We start from the raw sequence: 14,949 nt of genomic DNA, 5'->3' as shown, positions 1-14,949 counted from the left end.
TGATGCCGTTATGTTCCATAACTTTTGATTAGCACAAAATATAATATATCATGCTTTTTGTTTTTTAAAAGAATAATGTTTTTAACTTTTGTGCGGTATAATCATTTTGATTGCATCAGCATTCTTGTTGTTATTATTATAACTTTAATTATGATTATTTGTTTTAAATTTTAGATTATTTGTTAACGGTGTTGTTTACATCTTGTTTAAGAATACCTTAATCTCGAAATGGTTATTATTATTTTTTAAATTGTTCGTTCGGAACTTTTTTTACCGTATAAAAATCGAATAAGTAGATTACATGTAAGTACATTTTTAGGAAATTTTATATTTGATGGATTATTGTAATTTATATTTAGTATGTGCATTTCTTTTTAATGAATAAGTTTATCCTTTATTATATTTGTCGAACTGTTTCCCCCCCATTTTTGTTATCGAAATTATTATGTTAAAGATTATATTTTTAATTTTGTTCATTTTTTTTTAAATTTCATGTATATATATATATTATCGGAAAATACATATATTTTATTGTTAAAAATGTGGAAAACTGAAGTTATCGATTACATTTATAATGAGGCTAAATTAAATATACAAACTATAAATGAATTCGTCGCGGAGATCTATTCGTCTTTTCTCCTATGCAGAGAATTATTAAACGTTATGAGGGCTTATGTGTATATTAAACTTTTAAGTAAATATTTAAGTGCAAGGGTCTTTCCAGACTTCTTCTGAATGGTCATTGTTTATTTTTTTCTTTTTGAAATCGTAAAAAATATCCCAGATTTTTTGTAAAAGGTTCTATTTGTTGTGAAGTTTCGAAAAATCTACTCATAATAAAAGAATTTAAAATTTCCGTGGGATCGCTTTCTTCTTCTTTCTAGAGTCCTGTTATGAAATAAAAAAAAATAATAAAACAACATACCTTTGAAAGGGTTGTGGGTTTAATATAATGAATTAAAGACGTTATCGACACCAATTTTCAAAAGAAATATTTTGTGAAGGGCCCATTAAAAAAAATAATTTTGAGGTTCGATTTTAACAATAACATTTATTACGAACGAATCTAATAGCTCCATCAGTTCCAATTTCTTTTATTATTAACAGAATTTTGCGCACTTTCTTCATGCTAATCGATAAAATTGTTGAATCCAATTTAAATATCGGGTAACGAAATGTTGAATGTCCATTTTTCACAAAATTGACGATTGGATCGCTATCAGTTGCATTTTGAGGATTACTAAGGTTTGAAAAATTAATAACGCGTAATTAACTGTTACTACCCGCTCGCAAAATTCATTTTTTTCCCCTCAGATTCAGCTTTCATGCACTTAAACCGTTCTTCTACCTTGATCTTCATTTTTAGTAGCTTCATTTGCTGAAGAGCAAGTATTAGAGAGAACATGTTAACAATTAGAGAGAGCGTGTTAATTGCTTTTGGGTTTTCATTCAACCCAGGAGGCGGGTTATAATACAAATTTTAAGTTAAGGTCATAATAATACTTAACTTACGTAAATAATTTAATTATTTATGCATAGCAGTCAACATTTTCACATTTTGAAAAATAATTATACTAGTAAAAGTAAAAATTTGCAAAATCTTTTTTAAAATTTTTTTTTTATTGTCAAAAACCTGAGGAAAGGGTTGAAAACAATCGAAAAATAAGCTTCTCTTTTTCTTAAAGTTTTTTTTTTCTTTCCTTTTTAATCTCCTAAAATAATCTTTTTTAGAAGAAACCAGATAGGTGCTTTTAAGGTTTTATTAATGTGCTTTGTGCACCAATATTATTATTAGTTCTTAACTGAGACACTGTGCATTGTTGCTTTTAGATATGAATGTAAAATGATGGCTAAAATAATTTTTAGTTAGATTTATTTTGAGTTATCGGAGCGTAAATTTTGCTATTTTAAATATTAAAATATAGTTTCAGCTCAGCTTCAGAGGTGCTAACTATTATGATTTATACATAATTACTACGATTTCATAGTCAAGATTGTGGTCTTACGGTTGAGTAATCACAAATTACGATCTTTGAGAATTTCCGTAACTGTTTAAAATAAGTTTTTTTTTCTTTCTTAACGCTGTTCTTCGAAAATAGGCTAAACTTGACCTAACAGTTATGTAAATAGCATATTATTCGCAAAAAAGCATTCATATTACGACGGTGACTTCGAAAAACAGCCTTAACTACCAAGGTCACCTAAGGCTTAACTTTTTTTTAATCATTAATTATCAAGAGTTAGTAGGGGTTTTTTTTATTTATTTTTTTTAAATTTTTTTATGGGCAACTAATCTACAATATCTTTTCAACTCCTTAAATAATGCTAAAAACTTTAATTTTAAAAATAACAGCCAATTGATATGAACAAGAAATAATAATAAAAAAGAATTATTATCTTAAAAAGAATTATTATTAAGAAAATATTATCTTTTCTCTTTCCAACAAGTTATTCTGAGCCATTATCATCTCTCCATCATTATCATCTGTATAGAAAAACAAATCAAATCTGAAATGCCTCGTGCATAACTTTTTAAGAGTTTTAAATGCAGGATGATAAAAAGACAATAAGGACTAGTTCTAATTTAATCAAAAACTCGAACATCGAATCCTATTAATCAATTTAATTTTGTCGTTTTATAATGAAATATCAAGTTCCAGTGTCATCAATTTCCTATAAACCCATTATAAATTACCGTTAAGCATACTTGTCAAGACGCAGCTCAGGTTGAATGAAAAATTGGAATTTTTGAAGGAGGGAACAATAAGCTATAGGGAGCCTGGAGTACCGCCTTTTTGAGGTATGTGCCCCAACTCTTCTTGGGAAATCCATACTGTGTTCTTTTGTTCCTTTGTGTGCCTTCCGAGTAAGGCCACACTTTCGCTTCTTCGATTGAACCCTTCCTTACTGGTCGTTGTTGAGTATTGACCTAATAAAATCAAGGTTTTCCTGAAATATTTTATAACCAACGTTGTACAATATCGGATTTGAAACTATCTATGTTCTTCAACCCAGAAGGCAAGAAACTTCTGGATCGTTGAGGCGAACTAGCCTTTGTGTAGGACTTTTCGATGGAACTAATCCGCATGTGCGCTACATGGAGAGGAAAAAAGAACGAAAATTTTCTACGGTTAGCCCGATGACAAATGGATTTTAACCCATGATCTGTCAATCGCAGAGGATGTTTTACGACAGCATAATGGTGGATGCGAGCACCGAGCTGATTCGTATCACTAGCCATTGCTGAGATTCGAACCTGAGCGCTCTCTCCCCTGAGTCACCGTGGCTCTGGATCAAACATTTTATTTTATTTTATAACCGCCATGGAACAACCGACTCAGTTTTGGGTTTACGAATACTAATGTCTAACTCCGTAGCCTTGTAATTTTGAACCAATCCAGAAGACTTAGGAAATTCCTGGATCAGTACCCATAGAGGTATGATTTGCTATGGGAACTTGGAAGACTTTGTGACTCGACAGATTTAGCGTGCTTCAGTCACCATTTACTACACAGGGAGTCTTCGGTCGGCTGGGATCGAACCCATGACCTCTTTCACATGGGCCCAGTTCCCTACCAACCAACTGTCTCGGCCCTTGGATCATACAAGGGCCGGGATATACAAATATCATAGGACAAAATGCATCTCATAATGAACTTTTTTGCTGAAACTAGCTTATGTTTGTGTTAAATCGAGAACTTTCTAGGTCAGTCTGACGGTAAAAGGATTCGAACTTAGGTTCGTTCAGTAAGAGACCTGTACCTTGTTTGAAAGCGGCTTACTCGAAATATTGTGCAACAACTGTATTTTTTTCTTGTCACACATCAATCTTTCTAATAATCTGTGTTTTTTTAATGTATTTTTCGACATTATAAAATCTTTACAGTATTTCTTCGCATGCACTTTAGACATTGGACAGATTTTATATCAGGCTCAGTTTATCGCATTCTAAATAGCTAGATGAGCCGTGCTCCATGCACTGTTGCACCATTTGCATTATTGACTTTGCCTTAAGAAAGTTAAATACATCTTGAAGAATATTCAGTACCAAATCTTTGAAGATGATGGTACTATTTGGTTGTGTTGAGTTCGTAGGTGACTGAAAGTTATTTTTTTTTTCGTACAGGTAATTTTACGGATTATAATTTTTTTATTCTTTTTTTTTCTCCCCTACACTGTTCCGCATTCTTGCAGGAAATCTGACCACAAAATCTCTCAACTAAAGAATCATTTATGTTGTATCTACAGCTGTTTCCGTCTCCCTGAAAATTAGAATGCGCCGTTGTGTGGTTAAAGACCATTGGGCAGAAACAAAAATACCATTGCGTGAATAAATGTGCTTTTGATTGCTCGATTTCCACAAAAAAGAGAGAGATAATAGTGTGGTAATTCTGTTCAACCGAGCGTTTGTAACATTTCGAAGTCGTAATAATTTTTCTCTCTCTCTTATAGCCGTATTTTATAAGAAAAATAGAAATTAAACTTGTTTGGAATGTTTAGCAAAACAAAACTGTTATTCTTCGTTTAGATTTCATTAAAAGGAGGTAAATGTGTTTTTTTAAGTGCTATAGTTTCAATGCTTAATTGATATCGTGTCTTTCTATACAAATAACCATTGTCTGCCCCCCCCTTTCTATCCAAGGAGCTTATTAAAATACCTGAAGCTGTTTTATTTTATTTTATAACCGGTGTTGAACAATCGACCCAATTCTGAACCTTTAATTGTTCGAACTTTTTTGTAAATTTGTGAAAAATTGTAAATATATAAAAAATGTACCGTACCGAATATTTTTATTTTATTTTATAAAAATTCGTTGACAAACAATTTAATGAGTAAAGCATTATTTTTTAATTAGTTCTAAACAATAAATAAATTTTTGGTAATGCCATCGAAGTTATACGGGTTCGTACTAAGCATTTGCCACTTCGCCGAATGCGATAAAATTGTGTTTTGGCAAATGTATTGGAAAATGATTTTTTCCATGAATTTTTTTTATACAAATCAATATTTTTTATTCGATTACAGAAATTTTCAGTTGATGTGCTGCATAACTAATTAGAATTGGGTCCGAATAATATAAGCCTGAAACAAACTACCCTAAAATAGTTATCTATGGGGAAAAAATTAATATGAAAAATAGTTGAGATTTGCATTTGGCGAAGACTTTTGATATTTGGCTAATACTTGCTAATAATTTGAAATACCTAGCGTATGCTCTGTATATGCAATTAATTTTTATATGAAGGGGCATACATTAAATTTCTGATAAGCCTAAATTTTTTCTAAGATTTTATTTTTTGCAAACTACATCTTTCTTGTTTTTTTTNATAACAATCTTTGGACAACATTATTATTTAACAAATCTTCGGAATTGTGTGAGATTTGTTGTCAGTTTCTAGAGAGCATTCGATTGGAGCAATAATTTCAGGTCTTTAACCCATTTCAGGCTATTGCTGCGAAATTGCAACCTTTTATAGTTATGTGCAAATTACCATTTAAGGAAAAAGTGGTCGAGTGCTTATGGTTACACTAATGTTTTTAAGTGTTGCCATTTCAGTTTTAAAATATCGCAGTCGCATAATTTAAATTCAAAATACAGAAATTTATATTATTACTATTTATGAACACGATTTTCTCTTTTTTCCCCGAATGAAATAATTAAGTTTAAAGGTCTTTAATCTTTTTTTAAAGGAGTTCGTGGGGGCATTGGCCCTACATGGGTTAATAAAATACTGTAGAATGTCTTATTCTACTGTCAACTTTTTTTATACTTTTTATAATTTTTTTTATCTTTATTATGTTCTCTATTAAAATGACCATGCACCCCTCCCCCTCCCCTCAAGAGCATGTTTAAAAAAAGCTCGAATTGCTTTTTTTTTCTTTTTTCACCCAAAAACTAAATAAGACAACTCCTCTGTAACCTTTCCTTTGTCGGCTCTGTCATGATATCTTTTGAGTTACGTGAATAGCAGAGGCACTTTTCCCTCAAAATAAGATTTTCAAGTGAGTTCTAAAGATGATTTTTATTCTATTTTCTTTAAAAAAAATAAAAAAAAGAAACTCGCCCTGCTGAATTTCAAGTACTTGATGTAGCCAGACCAGGTGAGAAATTAAAGGACTGCATTAACTTATCTTTTCTATTTCCCTCCACTTGAGGAAGTAATTTAAATCTCGAGTAAAAGTGCCCTCTTCTTACCTGTTTCGGGAAACACGACTTTTGCCTCTATATTTTAAGATATAGTCACTTTAAATAAACGCTTTCTGTCTTGCCCTTTAGGTTTATTGCTTTAACCTTTGCTTTTCATTCGCCCTTATGTTGAACTGTTTTTGTATAGAAAGCTATCGAAATTTTCTAAATTATGGTTGCTATTTATCGCCAATGATTACGGTCGTTATTCTCTGATAATTGAAATTTAGAAAGTTCGTTTTTGTTCTACATTTACTATTGCAGAAACTAGAGTTAATATTTAATTTTTGAATTCTAAATTGCTTTGATTAATTGTTAGAATTATTTCACCCGGTATCGGATTTCTTTAATTTTTCCCTTACACCTAGACTATTAAATACTAGAATATAAATTTCAAACAATTACTAGACCAGGGATGGGCAAACTTTTTTTGGTCGAGGGCCAAAAATCGAGAAAAAAAAGTTTGGTGGGCCGAGTAAAACCTTCTAAAATAAAAATTCTAACTTCTAAAATAAAAGAAAGTCAATTCATCATTGAATGCATGGCAGTCTACATCAACTTTGCATCTTTTAGTTGCCATTTTGGGGTAAAAAAAAATTACCAATAACTCAAAAAAGCAATAGCCATTTTATGCATTTATTACACCATTATTTACAATGACGTTGTTTGTGCGCAATCTTTCCATACGCAGTAAGTGATGTTAGAACTTGCGCCGGCAGAAAAATCCGCTCGTTGGAGCTTAAAATGCGCAGTCTGCAACATGTGAAGTACAATTCGCCTATATTAGATTCTATGTGTCTGATCCTCGAGAAAGACGAATGCTCGTTGGAGCCAATCTATGGCAATTCTATAAAGAACTTCTGCTTTCAACATTTTACCAATTGAAGCTGTATGTGCTAACTATTTCCATCAATTTATGTTCTGTAGAACAAAAATAGAGAAAGTAAAATGGTCATCAGTACTTTGTTAAAAAAGAAAGAACAGAAATAGCTCTAAACAAAGTAGACAAGAAAATGGATATATAATGTATATTGTTTATATTCGCCACGGATCGGCAAGTCCGTCCACGGGCCGGGTAAAACCTTCCGGTGGGCCACAGTTGGCCCGCGGGCCGTAGTTTCCCCACCCCTGTACTAGACTATGAATTTTATTAAAAATTTGAATTTACTTTTCTATTAAAAACACCTGGATTTAAAGTCTTTTTTAAATTTTAAGAAACTTTACGTCATATTACAATTTATATACAAAAGAAAAAGAAGAAAAAAAATCCTGGGGTGCCTGTGTGTTATCAGATATTATTCGAAAATAAAATTAAGAATTAAATTAAGCCAGAGAAACATAAGTACCAAAGTTAGAATCGTTTGCTGGAAGAAATCGTTTGCATGGAAAAAATTTGAAATCTAATTATAATTCATAACATTTTTATATGGAAATTTATAATATCAAAGAAAAGAAAAGATATGGCAAATAACATCTATTACAGACGTACAAATTCCATATGAAAATTAATCAAATTGGTTAGAAAAAGTTTAGGTTTACAGATTTAATATAAAAACAAAATTTGATGTGTAAGCAATATTTCGCAATATTTGATTGCAACCGTAAATGTATTTATCCAGATTCGGCGTCAATCGAACACAATTTGATTGTCGTGGTAATTGATAACACAGGTTTCAAATTCATTCATTTATTTCAGCAGTTCATTGATTGGCACAATATGATGATTCATTCATTCTACTCCGATCTCGCCGTCGTCTGGATAACTGACCTTGGATCCAGGCATGCGCAATAGATACTCCCACCTGATAATCGTTGTATTGTTATACAGCTCGTTATAAATTCCATAAACTCAGTAGTGTTTATTTAACGTTTTTTTGAAGATTTCCTCGTGTCCTTGTGCCTTTTACCGTTGCTAAAAGAACAGGTGATTTTCAAAAAGAAAGAGACATTTTAGTTTGTTTGGATTGTCGGTGTACAATATGGAATTATATTTAATTATAGAGTATTCCATTGGTTGTTTTCTGCTTAGCTAAAAACTAAGATAAACGTCCGTGTTTTAAAATTAATTTAAAAAAATTTTCGAGTGTCATAAAATGTATTTGTATGACATAAACAGTGGTATTTTAATTGCGTAAGAAAAATAAAGATTAATTTCCGCTTATTCATTTAGACAAATGATTTTTTTTATGCCTGATGGATTATAGTTTTTTATGAATGCAATAACATTCAAATCTTTTTCTCGTTTTTTAATAAAATATCATTCACCAAACGATTTTTTTGATTGTTGGAGACCCTTCAAATGTTTTTAGCTGTTTCGAACTCTCCTCTTGTCAGCAAAAAATCGAATTCGAAAATTTTAAACCCCTCCCATGTTTACGTAAGAAAATTGGAACACTCCTTGTTTTTAGTTATGGAATTTATTGTTAAATTTAAATAAAAAAAATTTTTGTTTGAAAGCATAATTTGCGTTACGAAATTATATAGGAAGAATTTATTTTATAGATTTTTCATAGCTCCTTGAAGTTTTTATTTGCCTTATTTTCTCAAATTAAATTTGAATTTTACGAGTGTGACTTATAGAAATTTTTCTTCATGCATTTATTTTGCATTTATTTATTTTCCCGTGTTTTTATTTTTTTTAAAAAGAAAATAAAGGAATTTTAGTGCGTTATGTAAGCGTTGTGTCTACCCCTTTCTCTCTTGTGAGCAAAGATTTGCAGATCACTAACCCCTCCTTCATTATGTACTTTCGTAATTCTTGGGCTGCCCCTTTTCAGTTATTTAAATTTCCAATTAATATAATAATTCCCCTAAAAAATAACGGATTTTATTTTTTGGAGGGAAACTGTTGTAAAGTTTTATTCTCGTTTTATAAAGTACCTTCGTTAAACTGAGCTGCTCAGGAGATACAGCGTTCGCATTCCAATGAGGCGAACCAGATTCGAACCCCAGTCGATACAAATTCCGCATCTGGCTTGCACCGACCACAATGCTGAAATGAAATATCCATCCAATGACGTGAAATATCCCAGAGCAAATTTTTCCCAATACTTGATCCAGGAGTTTCCTTGTCTTCTAGATTAAGTTCAAAATAACAAGGCTACGGAGTTGAACATTAGTAGTCGTAACCCATAAAATTGGGTCGGCTGTTCAACGACGGTTATAAAATTATAAAAAGTATAAAGGACTGTGGTTCTATCCCCGAAGGTGGTTTGAAGATTATCGAACTTCAAATCAATGGGTACCACCACCTTTTCGGGAAGTTAATAAAAAAAGAAAAGGCATGCACATGGCCACTGTTGTGCCGTTGGTCTCGAAATTTTGAAGCCTTAAATTCCATTACCCCTTTGACCGACGACTGACTGTTGCGGGGAGTGCGTTACATTGGTTAAACTAGTTTAATTTTTTTTCTCTAAAAACTGAGATTTAAAAAATAAAAACCGAATTTTAAATAAGAAGCAGACCATGAGATTAAATCGTAATCGTAGTTTTTGAAAGCAAACGAGTGTTTGTTATGCTAAATTTATTCATTTTCCGCAGTATTTCACCAAACTTGATTGGCATCTATCTAAATATATCTAATAAAAATCATGTCGAAAGTTGTAAATAAGATTCAAGGTTTAGAGCCCTGCAATTATTCTTTTTATCGTCACAGCTGTTAACTCAACGGGGTCGCCAATCTTTGCCCTAAAGTGGCAATGACATCATGTATGGTTATGACTTGTGTGAGTTAACTCTTCAAATATGGTTAATTCTTCGAATTTATGAAGTGTGCACCGTGAAGAACTTCCTCGTCGCGGTTGCGTTCATAAACTGCATTAAATAGCTTGTTTTTATTCTCGGTTAAATTTATTTCAGTTCGCTAATGTCGCAAGCTATGATTTATTCAGATTTCTCAATTTCCTGTTTCAGTTTAAATAGTTCGTGTCAGAAAAAATGATTAAATGTGTAGTTATTTATACCTCAAGAAATATAACTATCATTTTACTAATTTGCGAATAGCGCCTCCTTATGCTTATGTAATTTTTTATAGGGTTATTTTTTCCAATCTTAAATTTAAAAGGGGCATAAGAGCTTGACATATTCCATGTTTAATAACTCCATAGGTGCTTGCTGAGGAATCTAAAATTTTTTCTTGGCTTTACGTTAGTCTACAAAATAAGTACTCAAACATTTTTTTCGCAATGCATTTTAAGGAGCCGTTCAAATATTGCATAATTGTCTTTTTTGGTAACTTTAGTGTGTATTCTTGTCAACAAAAATGAGCAAAACACAACCGCCTGGTTTTTGCTTTACTTTGTTTTTTTTATTCTAGTAATATGATTTCAAGATTAAATTCGAATGAAATTTGTAACTCTGCATAAGCAACAATTTACGTTTTAATTCATTTTGTGAAAATTTTAGTGGAATATTATGTTGGAATCTCCTGTATTCACTACTCTTAAACTCTTCTAAGAATTTTTTTCTGATTTCCCCTCCCCCACTTTCTACTTTTATTGCGAATTTGAAATTTTTCACGAGTAGCTCTTTTTGTGACAGTTGTTATTGTTATTATTATTTTTTTTTTAAATTTTGAAGTAAGAAAGCCTTAATGTCTAACGTCAGCATTGATCATACCCTTCCTAACCTATTGTCAGAGTTAAATAAGCAAGCAAATAACAAACCCCCTCTCCTCCGAATATGAATGTACTAGAGATGTACTTTGCGTGCATCCGATGTGAAGGGAAAATTTTATCTGGTACCTTAATAAATATTTACCAATTAAATATATTTACATTCATGGATATATTTACATGCAATCCAATCCAGCATAAAGATTAGAGCACCCTTTAACAATTACATATTGCATTTAAAAATGGAATTTAATTAATAAAATTCATCCTTAATTCAATTAAAGATTTACTAGGTTATAATAATCAGGGGTCTGTTTAGAAGAAATTTGAGTCCGTTAACGGACCCTTCACAAAATATCTTTTCATAAAAACGGACCCTTCACAAAATATTTTTCTTAAAAACGGACCCTTAAAAAAAAAAAAAAATTTATCATTTAATCGGACCCTTCACAAATTTGTTTATCTTCATTATTGTTTTGTTAATCGAATAAACCCTTCCCAGGGCAGAAAACAAGAAAGATGGATGTAAACGAATTAAGTTTTGTCTTCGGCAGACGATTCTTCCATTATTCGTCCGAAATGAATATTCTGCGTTCAGCAGTATAGGCTAAATACCAAATATTTGTAGGTTGCATCGCTAATTTAGTAGCTGCAATTACTGTCTATTTTTTAAAATTTAATTTTTTTTAATTATAATTTTACAGTGTTGAGCATAATCGTGTATGTCTTTACAATTTAAAAATTCCTTGAAAAAGTTTTTTTTTTGGCATAACGGACCCTGTTTGCACAAATTCACAAAAGCGGACCCTGGTTGAAAGAATGTAACTTAACGCTTATTTTATATTCACAAATTACGAGTAATTTTTTCACAATTTTACAAAAACGGACCTTTCACAAAATGTCTGGACAGACCCCTGATAATGAAGAATCTGTAAGCTTTTTTCAAAGTGAACACTTGATGATCTTATTTGGAAAAATAAAATTTCAAAATAAAATATAAGCATCCTTAAACAAATCAATTCTCAAAGAGAATATTAATAGATACTGAACTAACCTGTTATGCTTACTACTTGTATATTAGTTTGATAACTTTGCGAATTAAAATGGCGCTATAAAATTTCGCCAAGCATGAACGCTTTTTTTTATTACCCTTTTTTTAAAAAATTACGGATCATATATAGATAAAAAAGGAATCTGTACTATTTCCTCCATTTTAGCCTGCGGAGAATTCACGTCAACATAGTCTCCTTATTTATTTGATAACATAATTAGTGAATTATTTTATTCATTTGAAATGCTTTGTCGAAGCTAATCAGCAATTTTTTTTTTTTAATTTTAAGGTTGTGACTATTTTTAAACTTTTCCTTAATAGCTTTTTTAAAAGTAGAACTTTTTTGGAATAATATTTGGAAGTCTGTTAACATCTTCCTGTAGTTTTCTAGCATTTTTTTTCTTCTTCTTATTATTAGAGCAATTTCGTTGATGTTGGCTATCAGCCAACGTGTCTGTTTGATACGTAGCAGTGTGCTGTTGATGGATTGCTTAAGTAAACTGATTGCTCTGAAACGGTTTTTCAAGTGGATTTAGTGCATCTTTCCAGATAGAAAAACCTATTCTTTTATGGCTTTATGAATTTAAAACAAATTAGCCGCTTTCATCTTCACAGCTGAAGTGCAACTGGTGATGGAGATGTCTATAAATATTTGTTTAATATTCTAACTTTACTGAAGGGTTCTGTTTTGTTCTTTAACATTTTCGATGAATTCGGTTTGCAAATATGTGAATGTTACTTTTAATAGTTTTTTTTTTGTTTTGATTTTCATATCCGTAAACGTAATGAACGCTGATTTTTTTTTTATTTTAAATTTTACAATGACGGGTTTCTCAATCCTGATTGGGTGCTAAAACGTAGCATATTATAGTTTACGACAACAACTGCTCTTTCCATTCTATTTCGAGTAAGCCAAGCCCTTTAAGTATCATTTATCTTAATGGGCACATTCTATATTCTTTTACTATGATTCTTGCACAAATATTTCAATTCTTTCAATATTTCTTACCTAACGCAAACACAGGCACGTAGCCATGTAGAACATTAGCAAACTAATTAAGCATCGAAGTTGCCAGGTACACAAAACAAAAATATATCACGTTTACAATAAAATATATAAGCAAATAAAAAATCCAAGTTAAGTAAAAGACTTAGGCAGGAAAGAATTATATTTCAGCAAATTCAATGCTGTGATACGGCGCTGTATTTAATTTACTTAAAGTTAATTAACATTCTAATTTATGTAAAGAAACTTAGCTCAATTTTAATACGCCATTTTGCTTATCTGACGTCATGGATCACATGTGTGGGTATTTGTGATTTTTTTAAGTGCAAGCACCCAATTGATTTAAATTGAAAAGGTGAATATTCTGTTTAACTTTAAAATATCCTACAAAAAAAAAAAAAAAAGTATATACGAGGCTTGCTATTTATATTTCTGGCCTAATAATGAAAAAACAAATATGTAGTCNAACGGATTTTATTCTAAATGGCGCAATGAGAAATTTTTTTCAAAATGCGAGAAATTCGCGAATTTTGAAATTGGTTTATAGAATGCGCGAATTTCTCGCGGTAATCATTTTTTAATGCGAGAAAAGAAAAAAATATGCGAGATTCTCGCGTTCTCGCGCTGTAGTGAAAACACTGATTTATATTGTTAACACGCATAAATGTTTAGTTTCTCCGAAATAAATAAGATTGAAATACTAATTGAGTTGTCGCTCTTTTTTCTTTTTAATAATAGTTTACGAAAGCATCTTTAATAGGTTACCGAATGATTTACATAGATATAATGACACTTCTGAAAACTTTTAAATTAAGAATTATTCAAAATCAGGATCGAGAAACCAACACTACATCACTCGTAGGTATCCCATCGTCCAACCGTTAACAAAATATTTTTACATAAACAGGGGTCTGTCCAGACATTTTGTGAAAGGTCCGTTTTTGTAAAATTGTGAAAAAATTACTCGTAATTTGTGAATATAAAATAAACGTTAAGTCACATTCTTTCAACCAGGGTCCGCTTTTGTGAATTTGTGCAAATAGGGTCCGTTATTGCAAAAAAAAAATTTTTTTTCAAGGAGTTTTTAAATTGTAAGGACATACAAGATTATGCTCAACACTTTCAAACTATAATTAAAAAAATCAAATTTAGCATAAAATTTAAAATTATAATTAAAAAAATCAAAAATAAGCAGCAATTGCAGCTACTAAATTAGCGATGCAACATACAAATGAAGAAGCGTCTGCGGAAGACAAAATTTAGTTCGTTTGCATCTGTCTTTCTCCCCACCCCCTTCCTGGGAAGGGTTTATTCGATTAATAAAACAATAATGAAGATAAACAAATTTGTGAAGGGTCCGATTAAAAGATAAATTATTTTGTGAAGGATCCGTTTTTAAGTTAAAATATTTTGTGAAGGGTCCGTTTTTGAGTTAAAATATTTTGTGAAGGGTCCGTTTTTATGAAAAGATATTTTGTGAAGGGTCCGTTAACGGACCCAAATTTCTTCTAAACAGACCCCTGATAAAGCTAACATAATTGTATATTTTTGAAAGCAAAATATTCTGTGTTTTTTTGGGAAATATTGACATTTAAGAGGAAATAAACACTGAGAAATGAGAATCAATGACCGAGCGGAGCTTCCTACTATTTTAAAAAGAAATAACAACAGTTTCCAAAGCTTTTTTTTCTGGATGTTTTTAATTCTAAATCATATGATGCATAAAAAGATAGCTTTTAAAGCTTACGTTTACGTAGCATAATTTTTTTATGTCATAAACAGATACTCCCCTCCCCTCTCCCCCCGAAAGAAAAAAAGAATACCAAGAATTCGGCCAAAAATTGACTGTTTGTTCAACTCTCCGGCGCTAATGGACGCAATTCCTATCCGTCACACACTCTTCGCACAACTAAACTTTACTCAGAATGTCAAGAGGTCTCGGTCCGACGAATAAAATAAAAAAAAAGACCTCATCACGAACTTTTTTTTCATATCATTCGAAACAGCCTCTCCTATCTAACTAAACCACTTCTTCTCTAGAACATCACTTGACTTCAAGGGGGCAGTTCCGAATGAATCATGGAATTTTTC

The 14,949-nt window shown here is 31.3% G+C and overlaps 1 protein-coding gene and 1 pseudogene across 2 annotated transcripts in view; both read left to right on the top strand.

Annotated features, from left to right (window-relative positions):
* LOC122270840 (uncharacterized) overlaps window positions 1-14,949 on the top strand; it is a 313,909-nt pseudogene that overhangs the window by 111,655 nt on the left and 187,305 nt on the right.
* LOC107454305 (rolling pebbles) overlaps window positions 1-14,949 on the top strand; it is a 119,957-nt gene that overhangs the window by 1,839 nt on the left and 103,169 nt on the right. The window lies entirely within an intron of this gene.

The sequence above is a fragment of the Parasteatoda tepidariorum genome, chromosome 6, assembly GCF_043381705.1.
Source record: "Parasteatoda tepidariorum isolate YZ-2023 chromosome 6, CAS_Ptep_4.0, whole genome shotgun sequence".
NCBI lineage: Eukaryota > Metazoa > Arthropoda > Arachnida > Araneae > Theridiidae > Parasteatoda > Parasteatoda tepidariorum.
Note: the sequence above shows the minus strand (reverse complement) of the source record. Positions and strands in the feature narration are given on the sequence as shown.